The sequence below is a fragment of the Plectropomus leopardus genome, chromosome 14, assembly GCF_008729295.1.
Source record: "Plectropomus leopardus isolate mb chromosome 14, YSFRI_Pleo_2.0, whole genome shotgun sequence".
NCBI lineage: Eukaryota > Metazoa > Chordata > Actinopteri > Perciformes > Serranidae > Plectropomus > Plectropomus leopardus.
Window position 1 is genome coordinate 18,568,644 of NC_056476.1, and position 19,237 is coordinate 18,587,880.

The following is a 19,237-nucleotide window of genomic DNA, read 5'->3' on the forward strand; positions in this document are numbered from 1 at the left end:
TCAAATAAATTGCTTACAATTATGCTCATTACAGCGCTAGTAAAACTAGATAGCCTATACACAAAAAGAAAAACAAATTTATTCCACTTGAAGAAGTGTAGCAGCTTAAGCTGAACATAAAAAAAGAAAATCAGTCTCTACTCAATGGAGTAGATGCATTACAATCAAACTTGAATATCTGCTGCAAAGTCTGCTCTCCTTTCACAACACCTGTGTGACAGCTGACATAAACAAAGGATCGGGTGGGGGCGTGCTCAAAATAACTGATCTGGGTCAATTAAAAAATGTTAACAAAAATGTAAAAAAAAAAGTATGTAAAAAAACAAGTATGTTGGTCAAAATATGACACAAAAAGTCATACTATAATATGTCTTCCAAAATATCACATCAAAGTGAGAGTATAGTATGTCATCAAAAATATGAAAAAAACAAAAACATACAATAAAAATGAACAAAACTGTAAAAGTAAAGTATGCAGTCCAAAAAAAATCACAAAAAAGTCACAGTACGGGAGTCACGTGGGACCTCTGACCAAGATAACCGCTTAGGATAAACCTCCCGCCATATCGCGCACTTTCCCGCTTGGCAGTTCGAGTAAACCTTTACTGTTTGCTACATATCAGAAGTCAGCTGAGGCTTGGACGCATCCCGACACTGAATTCAACCACAAGACTAGAAAATGGCCGCATCAAGCTCCAAAACGAGACTCTCGAAACACATCGCTAACAATGCTAGCATGGTTAGCCTCTGAAAATCGAAAAACAAGAGAATTTGTGAGATCCATCATTTCCGAGACACTCGGCGCTGACCTGTCAGAAACCGAGTTGCAGCAGGCACATCGCTCCCTTGTTCCGATGCCAGACCAGGGTCAGCCAAGGGTCAGCCAGCGAGGCCGGTCATCATGCCTTTCCACAGTTTTTTAGAGATGGGGAGGGTGCTCGCGGCCGCCAGATGAAGATATGGAGACGAGGGGAATTATCTGGAATGACTGCAAGATTTCCTTCTTTCCTGACATGATCAGAGAAGTAGCTGAGAAGAGGAGGAGATTTGCAAACCGACAAACTGACGTAGTTTGTTGTTGTTGCTCAGACATGGCGACCTTTGACACACAGCCGTGTTAGATCCTGAATCCGACCGGATAATGAAAGTTTACAGCGCGAACCTCGGCAGTATCAGAGACTTCAGCAAACTGTCTTTGCATGGTGAGTAAACATTTATCAGTTACTGTTGAATCACATGTTGGATTTTTTCTTTTACTCGCGCTTCGCTTTTACTTAGTTTCTAATATACTCCCTTGTTACCAGGTGCACATGTGGAAAATTTTCTATTTATTTTTTTTCAATCAGAAAAATAAAGAATTCATCTGTGTATCTGCAGGGCTCCTCCAACATCTCAAACAGAGGCCTCATCAGGTCACTGACATACTCTGAAAAGTACGTTTACATTGTTGTTTTATTTTTTTGTTTTATGGCTTTCATGTCATACTAACATGTTGTGACCTGATGCTATGTGTATAACTGTGTATAACATTGATATTTGAATTCTCTTAAATTTCTTATGATTTTAAGATGACAAAGCATTTAATTTTTTTATTTTTTATTTTCTTGGCATCTGAAAACAGTCCAGAGGAGGATCAGCATCCCCATCTTGCACTGGCTGGTAAGAAGATGTTTGAGTTATCACTTCATTTTAATTTTCTCTGACTGCATATTGCTTGTGTCTCATTTGAATTTCCTTATCTCAACTCTAGTCATGCTACAGTTTGGAGGAGCATCTCTACAACCAGCAGGGTCTGCAGCATACCTACTAACTGTCGGCTGTCACTAGCATATGCATCTCTCTCTCATGCCAGGCAAAAGTCATACAATGTTTCAGATAAAGGTGTGTACACTATACCTTAATTCACAATGTTTTAATTATCCATATAAACGACTATAAGGTTTAAAAGTAAAAATAAATACTATTTTTGAGAATTGTTTTGTTTGTTGGAATTAATTAAAACATTTTTTTAGTGAAGATCTGGACACTTTAGGGGGTCACTAACACATATAAGGGTCATATGAAACAGAAAATTCAGTATCGGCAGTGCCGTCCGTCGAAAACTCAGGCAGATAAACAATAATAACAATAATAATAATAATAGTGACGTTCTTGGCAGGGAAAATTCAGTATTCAATATATGAAAATTCAGGAGACAAGGAGACAATAGTGTCACAAACAAACAAGCAAAATACCATACACCTGAATATTAAAACATGTTGGTACTCTCTAATGGACAAAGTATGTTATTACATGCTTAACTTGCCTTAATTTGTTCTGCAATATCACAATCAGTGTCTAAACTGCATGAATCTATAGCCAAATGATATTTTATGGCATAAATAAAATAAAATAAAGGCTGATATATCTATCAGCTCTGCTGATTTAAGGGTCATATGGTGTTGAAAGGGAAAATTCAGTATCAGCAGTGACGAGTGCCAAAACTCGACTGATATATGAGTCAGGCCGATATTTCTTGATTTTTAGACAGACGCATCTGCCGATACTGGTTTTACCTGTTTTGGGACAACTTCACCTGATTAAGCGGCCAAAATGATACATCTCGACTGTACTTGCCTTAATTTGCTCTGCAAAATCATAATCAGTGTCTAAACTGTATGAATGTACAGCTAAATTATATTTTATGGCATATATAAAATAAAATAAAATATCTGCTGATATATCTGTCCGATCTGCTGATATAAGGGTCACATGGTGTTGAAAGGGAAAATTCTGTATCAGCAGTGACGTCTGTCGAAAACTCGACTTATATATGAGTCAGGCCGATTATCAGCTATATTTTTGGCAGGGAAAATTCTGTATTGAGTATATGAAAATTCAGGAGACAAGGAGACAATTGTAACACAAACAAACAAAATACCATACACTTGAATATTAAAACATGTCAGTATTCTTTAATGGACAAAGTATGTTATTACATCACAGTTTCTAAATTACCTCAGATTTTACTTTGACATTTCTTCACTGATAATCCTTGATTTCGACAGACGCATCTGCCGATACTGGTTTCACCTGTCTCGGGACATCTTCCTGACCTTCCTACGCAACTACTCTGCCACTTTCCTGACTTTCCTATTCCAGTCCCTTACTTCCTACTTTTTGACCCTTCTACTTACCCTGTTCTTATTCCTGTTTTCACCTCTTACTACTGTCATCCCCTACCTCCATCTTCTGCTTCACTCAACTTCCTCTCTCTCAACTCAACTGAAAACCACATAAAATAGCATTTCGAGACACATCATAGTATAGAATGTAGAAAAAACGGCCAAAAACATAATATAGCATGTTGAAAAACAACCAAAACACCATACTACAGTAGTGTTGTGGCCACACAAACAAACAATGGCTTGTGGCACGGCCGACATGAAGGATGCCCAACCAGGATCGCGGGGGAAAAAACAATACAAGTTTATTAATAAAACTTAACCAAAAAGCGTAACCAAAGAGGGGTTGAAGATCCCAACCAAAACAAATATAAAATTGGGAATTGCTGGGCCAATGATGCAGTGACCCATCGGAAGCAGCTCACCCCCCCTAAACAAAAGACCTTAGAAAACAATCACCGAAACCAAGGCTGCTGGTGATCTCCAACCCAAACCAAAAAAAACAAACGAAAAAACAAAAACTCAAAATCAGACCATCGCCCCGCTCCACTGGGACAGTGCTGTTGCTGCTGCGGGAACTGCAGTCGGTAGTGTGTAAGAGAAAGAGCTCAGCCTTTCCATTCCCCGCCTTTTATCCCTCCATTGATTACATCCACCTGGAAACCAGAAACAAAAAGGGAGGGGGGGGCAAAAACACATTAGTCAGGGTATGCGCGCCATAGCCCCACGTAACACAACCCTAAAATGTTAATAGCAGGAGTGCAACACGGGCTATGGTGTTTTGGGCCGTTTTTGCAGGTTTCAATGCTATGGTGTGTCTCACCATGCAATTTTAAGCTATTTTGACGTGTTTTCAGCTGTTTTTGGGACGTGTCATTTTTTGACATTTTTGCCATACCATAGCCTTGCTTTTTTGGTCATTTTTTGACGTGCCATATTATGGTGTTTTGGGCCGTTTTTGCACATTTTAATGCTATAGTGTGTCTCAGCGTGCTATTTTATGCTGTTTTGAGGTGTTTTAAGCTGTTTTTGGGACATGTCATTTTTGACATTTTTGCCATACTATAGCCTTGCTTTTTTGGTCATTTTTTCGAGATGCTATATGATCATGTTTTGAGCCGTTTTTGCATGTTTTAATGCTATGGGGTGTCTCAGCACGCTATTTTATGCTGATTTGAAGTGTTTTCAGCTGGTTTTGGGATATGTCATTTGTTGACATTTTTGCCATACTATAGCCTTGCTATTTTGGTCATTTTTTCGACGTGCCATATTATGGTGTTTTTGGCCATAATTGCAGGTTTTAATGCCATGGCGTGTCTCAGCACGTTGTTTTATGCTGTTTTGAGGTGTTTTCAGCTTGTTTTGGGACATGTCATTTGTTGACATTTTTGCCATGCTATAGCCTTGCTTTTTTGGTCATTTTTTCGGGATGCTATATTATCGTGTTTTGAGCCGTTTTTGCAAATTTTAATGCTATGGCGTGTCTCAGCAAGCTATTTCATGCTGATTTGAAGTATTTTCAGCTGGTTTTGGGATATGTCATTTGTTGACATTTTTGCCATACTATAGCCTTGCTTTTTTGGTCATTTTTTCGACGTGCCATATTACAGTGTTTTGGGCCGTTTTTGCAGGTTTTAATGCCATGGTGTGTCTCAGCGCGCTACTTTATGCTGATTTGAAGTGTTTTCAGCTGTTTTTGGGACATGTCATTTTTGACATGTTTGCCATACTATAGCCTTGCTTTTTTGGTCATTTTTCGAGATGCTATATTATCGTGTTTTGGGCCATTTTTGCACGTTTTAATGCTATGGCGTGTCTCAGCAAGCTATTTTATGCTGATTTGAAGTATTTTCAGCTGGTTTTGGGATAGGTCATTTGTTGACATTTTTGCCATACTATAGCCTTGCTTTTTTTGTCATTTTTCGACATGCCATATTATGGTGTTTTTGGCCATAATTGCAAGTTTTAATGCCATGGCGTGTCTCAGCACGTTGTTTTATGCTGTTTTGAGGTGTTTTCAGCTTGTTTTGGGACATGTCATTTGTTGACATTTTTGCCATGCTATAGCCTTGCTTTTTTGGTCATTTTTTCGGGATGCTATATTATGGTGTTTTGAGCCGTTTTTTTGCAAATTTTAATGCTATGGCGTGTCTCAGCAAGCTAATTTCATGCTGATTTGAAGTATTTTCAGCTGGTTTTGGGACATGTCATTTGTTGACATTTTTGCCATACTATAGCCTTGCTTTTTTGGTCATTTTTTCGACGTGCCATATTACAGTGTTTTGGGCCGTTTTTGCAGGTTTTAATGCCATGGTGTGTCTCAGCGCGCTACTTTATGCTGATTTGAAGTGTTTTCAGCTGTTTTTGGGACATGTCATTTTTGACATGTTTGCCATACTATAGCCTTGCTTTTTTGGTCATTTTTCGAGATGCTATATTATCGTGTTTTGGGCCATTTTTTGCACGTTTTTTAATGCTATGGCGTGTCTCAGCAAGCTATTTTATGCTGATTTGAAGTATTTTCAGCTGGTTTTGGGATAGGTCATTTGTTGACATTTTTGCCATACTATAGCCTTGCTTTTTTTGTCATTTTTCGACATGCCATATTATGGTGTTTTTGGCCATAATTGCAAGTTTTAATGCCATAGCGTGTCTCAGCGCGCTATTTTATGTTGTTTTGAGGTGTTTTCAGCTGTTTTGGGGATATGTCCTTTGTTGACATTTTTGCCATACTATAGCCTTGCTTTTTTGGTCATTTTTTCAACGTGCCATATTATGGTGTTTTGGGCCGTTTTTGCAGGTTTTAATGCTATGGTGTGTCTCAGCAAGCTATTTTATGCTGTTTTGAGGTGTTTTCAGCTGGTTTTGGGATATGTCATTTGTTGACATTTTTGCCATACTATAGCCTTGCTTTTTTGGTCATTTTTCGAGATGCTATATTATAGTGTTCTGGGCCATTTTTGCACGTTTTAATGCTATGGCGTGTCTCAGCGCGTTATTTTATGCTGTTTTGAGGTGTTTTCAGCTGTTTTCAGCTTTTGGGACATGTCATTTTTGACATTTTTGCCATACCATAGCCTTGCCTTTTTGGTCATTTTTTCGAGATGCTATATTATCGTGTTTTGAGCCGTTTTTGCATGTTTTAATGCTATGGGATGTCTCAGCAAGCTATTTTATGCTGATTTGACGTGTTTTCAGCTTGTTTTGGGACATGTCATTTGTTGACATTTTTGCCATACTATAGCCTTGCTTTTTTGGTCATTTTTTCGACGTGCCATATTATGGTGTTTTTAGCCATAATGCCATGGCGTGTCTCAGCGCGTTATTTTATGCTGTTTTCAGGTGTTTTCAGCTGTTTTTTTGGGACATGTCATTTTTGACATTTTTGCCATACTATAGCCTTGCTTTTTTGGTCATTTTTTCGAGATGCTATATTATCGTGTTTTGAGCCGTTTTTGCACGTTTTAATGCTATATGGGTTGTCTCAGCAAGCTATTTCATGCTGATTTGAAGTATTTTCAGCTGGTTTTGGGATATGTCATTTGTTGACATTTTTGCCATACTATAGCCTTGCTTTTTTGGTCATTTTTTCGACGTGCCATATTACAGTGTTTTGGGCCGTTTTTTGCAGGTTTTAATGCCATGGTGTGTCTCAGCGCGCTACTTTATGCTGATTTGAAGTGTTTTCAGCTGTTTTTGGGACATGTCATTTTTGACATTTTTGCCATACTATAGCCTTGCTTTTATGGTCATTTTTTCGAGATGCTATATTATCATGTTTTGAGCCGTTTTTGCAAATTTTAATGCTATGGCGTGTCTCAGCAAGCTATTTTATGCCGATTTGAAGTGTTTTCAGCTGGTTTTGGGATATGTCCTTTGTTGACATTTTTGCCATACTATAGCCTTGCTTTTTTCGTCATTTTTCGAGATGGTATATTATAGTGTTTTGGGCCATTTTTGCACGTTTTAATGCTATGGTGTGTCTCAGCAAGCTATTTTATGCTGATTTGAAGTGTTTTCAGCTGTTTTTGGGATATGTCATTTTTTTGACATTTTTGCCATACTATAGCCTTGCTTTTTTGGTCATTTTTTCAACTTGCCATATTATGGTGTTTTTTGGGCCGTTTTTTTGCAGGTTTTAATGCTATGGTGTGTCTCAGCACGCTATTTTATGCTGTTTTGAGGTGTTTTCAGCTGTTTTTGGGACATGTCCTTTGTTGACATTTTTGCCATACTATAGCCTCGCTTTTTTGGTCATTTTTTCAACGTGCCATATTATGGTGTTTTGGGCCGTTTTTTGCAGGTTTTAATGCTATGGTGTGTCTCAGCAAGCTATTTTATGCTGTTTTGAGGTGTTTTGCAGCTGGTTTTTTGGGATATGTCATTTTTTTGACATTTTTGCCATACTATAGCCTTGCTTTTTTGGTCATTTTTTTCGAGATGCTATATTATGTGTTGGGCCATTTTTGCACGTTTTAATGCTATGGCATGTCTCAGCAAGCTATTTTATACTGATTTGAAGTGTTTTTTCAGCTGTTTTTGGGACATGTCATTTTTTGACATTTTTTTGCCCATACTATAGCCTTGCTTTTTTGGTCATTTTTTTGACGTGCCATATTATGGTGTTTTTAGCCATAATTGCAGGTGTTAATGCCACAGTGTGTCTCAGCACGCTATTTTATGCTGTTTTGAGGTGTTTTCAGCTGTTTTTGGGACATGTCATTTTTGACATTTTTGCCATACTATAGCCTTGCTTTTTTTGGTCATTTTTTTTTTGATATGCTATATTACAGTGTTTTGGGCCGTTTTTTGAACATTTTAATGCTATGGTGTGTCTCAGCATGCAATTTTAAGCTGTTTTGAGGTGTTTTCAGCTGTTTTTGGGACATGTCATTTTTGACATTTTTGCCATACTATAGCCTTGCTGTTTTGGTCATTTTTTTGACGTGCCATATTATGGTGTTTTGGGCCTTTTTTTGTACATTTTAATGCCATGGCGTGTCTCAGCACGCTATTTTATGCTGTTTTGAGGTGTTTTCAGCTGTTTTTTGGACACATGTCATTTTTGACATTTTTGCCATACTATAGCCTTGCTTTTTTGGTCATTTTTTTGGACATGTCATATTATGGTGTTTTTTTAGGTCTTTTTTGCAGGTTTTAATGCCATGGCGTGTCTCAGCACGCTATTTTATACTGATTTGAGGTGTTTTCAGCTGTTTTTGGGACATGTCATTTTTGACATTTTTGCCATACTATAGCCTTGCTTTTTTCGTCATTTTTTCGAGATGGTATATCATAGTGTTTTGGGCCGTTTTTGCAGGTTTTAATGCTATGGTGTGTCTCAGCAAGCTATTTTATGCTGATTTGACGTGTTTTCATCTGTTTTTGGGACATGTCATTTGTTGACATTTTTGCCATACTATAGCCTTGCTTTTTTGGTCATTTTTTCGACGTGCCATATTATGGTGTTTTTTTAGCCATAAATGCAGGTTTTAATGCCATGGGTGTGTCTCAGCGTGTTATTTTATGCTGTTTTCAGGTGGTGTTTTCAGCTGTTTTTGGGACATGTCATTTTTGACATTTTTTGCCATACTATAGCCTTGCTTTTTTGGTCATTTTTTCGAGATGCTGTATTATCGTGTTTTTGAGCCGTTTTTGCACGTTTTTAATGCTATGGGGTGTCTCAGCAAGCTATTTTATGCTGTTTTGAAGTATTTTCAGGTGGTTTTGGGATATGTCATTTTTTGACATTTTTGCCATACTATAGCCTTGCTTTTTGGTCATTTTTTTTTCGACGTGCCATATTACGGTGTTTTTTTAGCCATAATTGCAGGTTTTAATGCCATGGCGTGTCTCAGCACGTTGTTTTATGCTGTTTTGAGGTGTTTTCAGCTTTTTTGGGATATGTCATTTTTTGACATTTTTGCCATACTATAGCCTTGCTTTTTTGGTCATTTTTTCGAGATGCTACATTATCGTGTGTTTTGAGCTGTTTTTGCATGTTTTAATGCTATGGGGTGTCTCAGCAAGCTATTTTATGCTGATTTGACGTGTTTTCATCTTGTTTTTGGGACATGTCATTTTTGACATTTTTGCCATACTATAGCCTTGCTTTTTTGGTCATTTTTTCGACGTGCCATATTTATGGTGTTTTTAGCCATAATTGCAGGTTTTAATGCCATGGCGTGTCTCAGCAGCGTGTTATTTTATGCTGTTTTCAGGTGTTTTCAGCTGTTTTTGGGACATGTCATTTTTGACATTTTTGCCATACTATAGCCTTGCTTTTTTGGTCATTTTTTCGAGATGCTGTATTATCGTGTTTTGAGCCTTTTTTTTTTGCACGTTTTAATGCTATGGGGTGTCTCAGCAAGCTATTTTATCTTGTTTTGAGGTGTTTTTCAGCTGGTTTTTGGGATATGTCATTTTTGACATTTTTGCCATACTATAGCCTTGCTTTTTTGGTCATTTTTTTCGACGTGCCATATTATGTGTGTTTTTAGCCATAATTGCAGGTTTTAATGCCATGGGCGTGTCTCAGCACGCTATTTTTATGCTGTTTTGAGGTGTTTTCAGCTTGTTTTGGGACATGTCATTTGTTGACATTTTTGCCATGCTATAGCCTTGCTTTTTTGGTCATTTTTTCGGGATGCTATATTATGGTGTTTTGAGCCGTTTTTGCAATTTTAATGCTATGGCTATGGCGTGTCAGCAAGCTATTTCATGCTGATTTGAAGTATTTTCAGCTGTTTTTGGGACATGTCATTTTTGACACATTTTTGCCATACTATAGCCTTGCTTTTTTGGTCATTTTTTCGGGATGCTATATTATCGTGTTTTTGAGCCGTTTTTGCACGTTTTAATGCTATGGGTGTCTCAGCAAGCTTTTTTATGCTTTTTTGAAGTGTTTTCAGCTGTTTTTGGGACATGTCATTTTTTGACATTTTTGCCATACTATAGCCTTGCTTTTTGGTCATTTTTTTCGAGATGCTATATTATCATGTTTTGGGCCGTTCTTGCAGGTTTTAATGCTATGGGGTGTCTCAGCATGCTATTTTATCTTGTTTTGAGGTGGTTTTTCAGCTGGTTTTGGGATATGTCATTTTTGACATTTTTGCCATACTATAGCCTTGCTTTTTTGGTCATTTTTTCGAGATGCTGTATTATCGTGTTTTTGAGCCGTTTTTGCACGTTTTAATGCTATGGTGTGTCTCAGCAAGCTATTTTATACTGATTTGAAGTATTTTCAGCTGTTTTTGGGATATGTCATTTTTGACATTTTTGCCATACTATAGCCTTGCTTTTTTGGTCATTTTTTCGACGTGCCATATTATTATGGTTTTTTGGCCGTTTTTTTGCAGGTTTTAATGCATGGCGTGTCTCAGCACGCTATTTTATGCTGTTTTTTTGAGGTGTTTTCAGCTGTTTTTGGGACATGTCATTTTTGACATTTTTGCCATACTATAGCCTTGCTTTTTTGGTCATTTTTTCGAGATGCTATATATTATGGTGTTTTTAGCCGTTTTTTGCACGTTTTAATGCTATGGCGTGTCTCAGCAGCGCTATTTTATGCTGTTTTGAGGTGTTTTCAGCTGTTTTTGGGACATGTCATTTTTGACATTTTTGCCATACTATAGCCTTGCTTTTTTGGTCATTTTTTCGACATTGCCATGCTATATTATGTGTGTTTTTGGCCGTTTTTTTTGCACGTTTTAATGCTATGGGGTGTCTCAGCACGCTATTTTATGCTGTTTTGAGTGTGTTTTCAGCTGTTTTTGGGATATGTCATTTTTTGACATTTTTGCCATACTATAGCCTTGCTTTTTTGGTCATTTTTTTCGACTTGCCATATTATGGTGTTTTTGGCCGTTTTTGCAGGTTTTAATGCTATGGGGTGTCTCAGCACGCTATTTTATGCTGTTTTGAGTGTGTTTTCAGCTGTTTTGGGACATGTCATTTTTGACATTTTTGCCATACTATAGCCTTGCTTTTTTGGTCATTTTTTCGAGATGCTATTATCGTGTTTTTTGAGCTGTTTTTGCATGTTTTAATGCTATGGGGTGTCTCAGCAAGCTATTTTATACTGCTGTTTTGAGTGTTTTCAGCTTGTTTTGGGACATGTCATTTTTGACATTTTTGCCATACTATAGCCTTGCTTTTTTTGGTCATTTTTTCGACATGCTATATTATGGTGTTTTTAGCCATTTTTGCACGTTTTAATGCTATGGGGTGTCTCAGCACGCTATTTTATGCTGTTTTGAGTGTTTTCAGCTGTTTTTGGGACATGTCATTTTTTGACATTTTTGCCATACTATAGCCTTGCTTTTTTGGTCATTTTTTCGACGTGCCATATTATGGTGTTTTTTTTAGCCATTTTTGCAGGTTTTAATGCCATGGCGTGTCTCAGCACGCTATTTCATGCTGTTTTTGAGGTGTTTTCAGCTTTTTTGGGACATGTCATTTTTTGACATTTTTGCCATACTATAGCCTTGCTTTTTTGGTCATTTTTTCGACATGCTATATATTATGGTGTTTTTAGCCGTTTTTTGCAGGTTTTAATGCTATGGCGTGTCTCAGCGCTTTTTTATGCTGTTTGAAGGTGTTTTCAGCTGTTTTTGGGACATGTCATTTTTTGATTTTTGCCATACTATAGCCTTGCTTTTTTGGTCATTTTTTCGACATGATGCTATATTATCGTGTTTTTGAGCCGTTTTTGCACGTTTTAATGCTATGGGGTGTCTCAGCATGCTATTTTATGCTGATTTGAAGTGTTTTTCAGCTTTTTTTGGGACATGTCATTTTTTTGACATTTTTGCCATACTATAGCCTTGCTTTTTTGGTCATTTTTTCGACATGCTACATTATCTGTGTTTTTTGCCAGCTTTTTTGCATGTTTTAATGCTATGGGGTGTCTCAGCAAGCTATTTTATGCTGATTTGAGGTGTTTTCAGCTGTTTTTTTTTTGGGACATGTCATTTTTTTGACATTTTTGCCATACTATAGCCTTGCTTTTTTGGTCATTTTTTCGACGTGCCATATTATGGTGTTTTTAGCCATTTTTGCAGGTTTTAATGCCATGGCGTGTCTCAGCACGTTATTTTATGCTGTTTTGAGGTGTTTTCAGCTGTTTTTTGGGACATGTCATTTTTGACATTTTTGCCATACTATAGCCTTGCTTTTTTGGTCATTTTTTTCGACATGCATATTATGGTGTTTTTGAGCCTTTTTTTTGCACGTTTTAATGCTATGGGTGTCTCAAGCACGCTATTTTATGCTGTTTTTTGAGGTGTTTTCAGCTGTTTTTGGGACATGTCATTTTTTGACATTTTTGCCATACTATAGCCTTGCTTTTTTGGTCATTTTTTTGACATGCCATATATATGTGTTTTTGGCCATTTTTGCAGGTTTTAATGCTATGGCGTGTCTCAGCACGCTATTTTATGCTGTTTTGAGGTGTTTTCAGCTGTTTTTGGGACATGTCATTTTTTGACATTTTTGCCATACTATAGCCTTGCTTTTTTGGTCATTTTTTTCGACATGCTACATTTATGGTGTTTTTAGCCATTTTTTGCATGTTTTAATGCTATGGTGTGTCTCAGCACGCTATTTTATGCTGTTTTGAGGTGTTTTCAGCTGTTTTTGGGACATGTCATTTTTGACATTTTTGCCATACTATAGCCTTGCTTTTTTGGTCATTTTTTCGACATGCTATATTATGTTTTTTTGGGCCATTTTTGCACGTTTTAATGCTATGGCGTGTCTCAGCAGCTATTTTATGCTGTTTTTGAGGTGTTTTCAGCTGTTTTTGGGACATGTCATTTTTTGACATTTTTGCCATACTATAGCCTTGCTTTTTTGGTCATTTTTTCGAGATGCTATATTATCGTGTTTTTGAGCCTGTTTTTTTGCACGTTTTAATGCTATGGGTGTCTCGCAAGCTATTTTATGCTGTTTTGAAGTGTTTTCAGCTGTTTTGGGACATGTCATTTTTTGACATTTTTGCCATACTATAGCCTTGCTTTTTTGGTCATTTTTTTTCGACGTGCCATATTATGGTGTTTTTTAGCCATTTTTGCAGGTTTTAATGCTATGGCGTGTCTCAGCACGCTTTTTTATGCTGTTTTGAGGTGTTTTCAGCTGTTTTTGGGACATGTCATTTTTTGACATTTTTGCCATACTATAGCCTTGCTTTTTTGGTCATTTTTTTTCGACATGATATATTATCGTGTTTTTGAGCCGTTTTTTTTGCATGTTTTAATGCTATGGGTGTGTCTCAGCAAGCTATTTTATGCTGATTTGAAGTGTTTTCAGCTGTTTTTGGGACATGTCATTTTTGACATTTTTGCCATACTATAGCCTTGCTTTTTTGGTCATTTTTTCGACGTGCCATATTATGGTGTTTTTTTAGCCATAATTGCAGGTTTTAATGCCATGGCGTGTCTCAGCACGTGTTATTTTATGCTGTTTTGAGGTGTTTTTCAGCTGTTTTTGGGACATGTCATTTTTTGACATTTTTGCCATACTATAGCCTTGCTTTTTTGGTCATTTTTTCGAGATGCTGTATTATCGTGTTTTTGAGCCGTTTTTTTGCACGTTTTAATGCTATGGGGTGTCTCAGCAAGCTATTTTATGCTGTTTTGAGGTGTTTTCAGCTGTTTTGGGACATGTCATTTTTTGACATTTTTGCCATACTATAGCCTTGCTTTTTTGGTCATTTTTTCGACGTGCCATATTATGGTGTTTTTAGCCATAATTGCAGGTTTTTAATGCATGGCGTGTCTCAGCACGTATGTTTTATGCTGTTTTGAGGTGTTTTCAGCTTGTTTTGGGACATGTCATTTTTGACATTTTTGCCATACTATAGCCTTGCTTTTTTGGTCATTTTTTCGGGATGCTATATTATGGGTTTTTGCCGCCGTTTTTTTGCACGTTTTTAATGCTATGGCGTGTCTCAGCAAGCTATTTCATGCTGATTTGAAGTATTTTCAGCTGTTTTTGGGACATGTCATTTTTGACATTTTTGCCATACTATAGCCTTGCTTTTTTTGGTCATTTTTTTCGACATGCTATATTATGTGTTTTGAGCCGTTTTTTGCACGTTTTAATGCTATGGGGTGTCTCAGCAAGCTATTTTATGCTGATTTGAAGTGTTTTTCAGCTGTTTTTGGGACATGTCATTTTTTGACATTTTTGCCATACTATAGCCTTGCTTTTTGGTCATTTTTTCGATGATGCTATATTATCATGTTTTTGGGCCGTTTTTGCAGGTTTTAATGCTATGGGGTGTCTCAGCATGCTATTTTATGCTGTTTTGAGGTGTTTTCAGCTGGTTTTTGGGATATGTCATTTTTGACATTTTTGCCATACTATAGCCTTGCTTTTTTGGTCATTTTTTCGAGATGCTGTATTATCGTGTTTTGAGCCGTTTTTGCACGTTTTAATGCTATGGTGTGTCTCAGCAAGCTATTTTATGCTGTTTTGAAGTATTTTCAGGTGTTTTTTTTGGGATATGTCATTTTTGACATTTTTGCCATACTATAGCCTTGCTTTTTTGGTCATTTTTTTCGACGTGCCATATTATGGTGTTTTTAGCCATTTTTGCAGGTTTTAATGCCATGGCGTGTCTCAGCACGATATTTTCATGCTGTTTTGAGGTGTTTTTCAGCTTTTTTGGGACATGTCATTTTTTGACATTTTTGCCATACTATAGCCTTGCTTTTTTGGTCATTTTTTCGACGTGCCATATTATGGTGTTTTTAGCCATAATTGCAGGTTTTAATGCTATGGCGTGTCTCAGCGCGTTATTTTATGCTGTTTTGAGGTGTTTTCAGCTGTTTTTGGGACATGTCATTTTTGACATTTTTGCCATACTATAGCCTTGCTTTTTTGGTCATTTTTCGGGATGCTATATTTATCGTGTTTTTGAGCCGTTTTTGCACGTTTTAATGCTATGGGTGTCTCAGCAAGCTATTTTATGCTGTTTTGAAGTGTTTTCAGCTGTTTTTGGGACATGTCATTTTTTGACATTTTTGCCATACTATAGCCTTGCTTTTTTGGTCATTTTTTCAACATGCCATATTATGGTGTTTTGGGCCGTTTTTGCAGGTTTTAATGCTATGGGGTGTCTCAGCACGCTATTTTAATGCTGTTTTGAGGTGTTTTCAGCTGTTTTTGGGATATGTCATTTTTGAAATTTTTGCCATACTATAGCCTTGCTTTTTGGTCATTTTTTCGACATGCTATATTATGTTGTGTTTTTGAGCTGTTTTTTTTGCATGTTTTAATGCTATGGGGTGTCTCAGCAAGCTATTTTATGCTGTTTTGAGTGTTTTCATCTTTTTTGGGACATGTCATTTTTGACATTTTTGCCATACTATAGCCTTGCTTTTTTGGGTCATTTTTTCGACATGCTGTATTATCGTGTTTTGGCCGTTTTTTTTGCACGTTTTTAATGCTATGGGGTGTCTCAGCAAGCTATTTTATGCTGATTTGAAGTATTTTCAGGTGTTTTTTGGGACATGTCATTTTTGACATTTTTGCCATACTATAGCCTTGCTTTTTTGGTCATTTTTTTCGACATGCTATTTATATTTTTGGTGTTTTTAGCCATTTTTGCAGGTTTTAATGCCATGGCGTGTCTCAGCACGTTATTTTTCATGCTGTTTTGAGGTGTTTTCAGCTTTTTTGGGACATGTCATTTTTTGACATTTTTGCCATACTATAGCCTTGCTTTTTTGGGTCATTTTTTTTCGACATGCCATATTATGGTGTTTTTAGCCGTTTTTTTGCAGGTTTTAATGCCATGGCGTGTCTCAGCGCGTTATTTTATGCTGTTTTCAGGTGTTTTCAGCTGTTTTTGGGACATGTCATTTTTTGACATTTTTGCCATACTATAGCCTTGCTTTTTTGGTCATTTTTTCGGACATGCTATATTATCGTGTTTTGAGCCGTTTTTGCACGTTTTAATGCTATGGGGTGTCTCAGCATGCTATTTTTATGCTGTTTTGAAGTGTTTTCAGCTTGTTTTTGGGACATGTCATTTTTTGACATTTTTGCCATACTATAGCCTTGCTTTTTTGGTCATTTTTTCGAGATGCTACATTATCGTGTTTTGAGCTGTTTTTGCATGTTTTAATGCTATGGGGTGTCTCAGCAAGCTATTTTATGCTGTTTTTTGACGTGTTTTCATCTTGTTTTGGGACATGTCATTTGTTGACATTTTTGCCATACTATAGCCTTGCTTTTTTTTGGTCATTTTTTTTTCGACGTGCCATATTATGGTGTTTTTAGCCATTTTTGCAGGTTTTAATGCCATGGCGTGTCTCAGCACGCTATTTTATGCTGTTTTCAGGTGTTTTCAGCTGTTTTTGGGACATGTCATTTTTGACATTTTTGCCATACTATAGCCTTGCTTTTTTGGTCATTTTTTCGAGACATGCTGTATTATCGTGTTTTGAGCCGTTTTTGCACGTTTTTAATGCTATGGGTGTCTCAACAAGCTATTTTATGCTGTTTTGAAGTGTTTTCAGCTGTTTTTGGGACATGTCATTTTTTGACATTTTTGCCATACTATAGCCTTGCTTTTTGGTCATTTTTTTTGACATGCCATATTATGGTGTTTTTGGCCATATTTGCAGGTTTTTTAATGCCATGGCGTGTCTCAGCACGCTATTTTTTATGCTGTTTTGAGGTGTTTTCAGCTGTTTTTGGGACATGTCATTTTTTGACATTTTTGCCATACTATAGCCTTGCTTTTTGGTCATTTTTTTAGATGTGCCATATTATGGTGTTTTTTAGCCATTTTTTGCAGTTTTAATGCTATGGTGTGTCTCAGCAACGCTATTTTATGCTGTTTAGAGGTGTTTTCAGCTGTTTTTGGGACATGTCATTTTTGACATGTTTGCCATACTATAGCCTTGCTTTTATGGTCATTTTTTGAGATGGTATATTATAGTGTTTGGGCCATTTTTGCACGTTTTAAATGCTATGGGGGTGTCTCAGCAAGCTATTTCATGCTGATTTGAAGTGTTTTCAGCTGTTTTTGGGACATGTCATTTTTTGACATTTTTGCCATACTATAGCCTTGCTTTTTTTTGATCATTTTTTCGACGTGCCATATTATGGTGTTTTTAGCCATAATTGCAGGTTTTAATGCCATGGCGTGTCTCAGCGCGTTATTTTATGCTGTTTTCAGGTGTTTTCAGCTGTTTTTGGGACATGTCATTTTTGACATTTTTGCCATACTATAGCCTTGCTTTTTGGTCATTTTTTCGAGATGCTATATTATGGTGTTTTGGGCCGTTTTTGCAGGTTTTAATGCTATGGGGTGTCTCAGCACGCTATTTTATCTTGTTTTGAGGTGTTTTCAGCTGATTTTGGAACAGGTCATTTATTGACGTTTTTGCCATACTATAGCCTTGCTTTTTTGGTCATTTTTTTGACGTGCCTTATTGTGGTGTTTTTGATCATTTTTGCAGGTTTTAATTCCATGGCGTGTTTCAGCATGTTATTTTGTGCTGTTTTGAAATGTCTTCAGTTATTTTTTGGACATGTCATTTGTTGACATTTTTGCCATACTATAGCCTTGCTTTTTTTGGTCATTTTTTCGACGTGCCATATTATGGTGTTTTGGGCCGTTTTTGCAGTTTTTAATGCTATGGTGTGTCTCAGCACGGTATTTTATGCTGTTTTGAGGTGTTTTCAGCTGTTTTTGGGACATGTCATTTTTTGACATTTTTGCCATACTATAGCCTATAGCCTTGCTTTTTGGTCATTTTTTTCGACATGCTATATTACACCGTTTTTGGCCATTTTTGCAGGTTTTAATGCTATGGTGTGTCTCAGCACGCTATTTTAATGCTGTTTTGAGGTGTTTTCAGCTGTTTTTGGGACATGTCATTTTTGACATTTTTGCCATACTATAGCCTTGTTGTTTTGCTCATTTTTTCGACGTGCCATATTACGGTGTTTTGGGCCGTTTTTGCAGGTTTTAATGCCATGGTGTGTCTCAGCGGGCACGCTTTTTTATGCTGACTTGAAGTGTTTTTCAGCTGGTTTTTGGGACATGTCATTTTTTGAAATTTTTGCCATACTATAGCCTTGCCTTTTTGGTCATTTTTTCGACGTGCCATATTATGGTGTTTTTTAGCCATTTTTGCCAAAGGTTTTAATGCTATGGGGTATCTCAGCACGCTATATTTTATCTTGTTTTGAGGTGTTTTCAGCTGATTTTGGAACAGGTCATTTATTGACGTTTTTTGCCATACTATAGCCTTGCTTTTTTGGTCATTTTTTTGACGTGCCGTGCCATATTATGGTGTTTTTGATCATATTTGCAGGTTTTAATTCCATGGCGTGTTTCAGCATGTTATTTTGTGCTGTTTTGAAATGTCTTCAGTTGTTTTTGGGACACATGTCATTTTTTGACATTTTTGCCATACTATAGCCTTGCTTTTTTGGTCATTTTTTCGACGTGCCATATTATGGTGTTTTGGGCCGTTTTTGCCCGTGTTACTGCTCTGGCATGTCTCAGCATGCAATTCTAAGCTGTTTTGAGTTAATTTCAGCTGTTTTTTTGTGACATGTCATTTTTTTTTTGCCATTTTTGCTTGCTTTTTTCGTCATTTTTTTACATGAATTATTCCGTGTGTTTTTGGCTGTTTTTGCAGGTCTTTGGATTTGTCAATCCAAACATGACGCCCAATGCTGGAGGAGTGGATGGTTTTTCAACAACATGACACTCCAAGCAGCCGGGAGAAGTTTCTTCTCAAAAAATCCACCCCAAGGCCAGCCAATAAGAGAGACGAAGTGTGGAGAGAGTGATGACGCAACGGACCTCAAGATAAAGAGGAGTAAAAACAGCAGACCATTGTGTGCAAGTTTTGTTGACTTTCTGTGTTTGTGTTTTCTGCTTTTATCTTTACCTTGTTTTAGATTGTATATGTAGCTCCTGTAAAAGGGAGTGAGGTAACTGTTGTTTTTGATTTACACATCTGATTTTTTTTTTGTCTAAGAATAAAGCCTGCCTCGAGCAAAACCCTTTTTAACCATCCTTGGGTATTTGCATTTCATCCTGC

General features: G+C 36.9%; 2 long non-coding RNA genes across 2 annotated transcripts in view; one reads left to right on the forward strand and one right to left on the reverse strand.

Moving 5' to 3' along the window:
- Positions 1-455: 455 nt before the first annotated feature.
- LOC121954050 lies at positions 456-18,893 on the forward strand. The gene is made up of 4 exons (XR_006106535.1): positions 456-1,433; positions 1,622-1,659; positions 1,751-1,881; positions 18,830-18,893. It is a non-coding gene; the product is annotated as an uncharacterized LOC121954050 (long non-coding RNA).
- Positions 3,708-19,237, reverse strand: part of LOC121954051 — a 70,188-nt gene continuing 54,658 nt past the window's right edge. The window contains exon 4 of the long non-coding RNA XR_006106536.1: positions 3,708-3,820. This is a non-coding gene — a long non-coding RNA (uncharacterized LOC121954051). The remainder of the gene's footprint in view (positions 3,821-19,237) is intronic.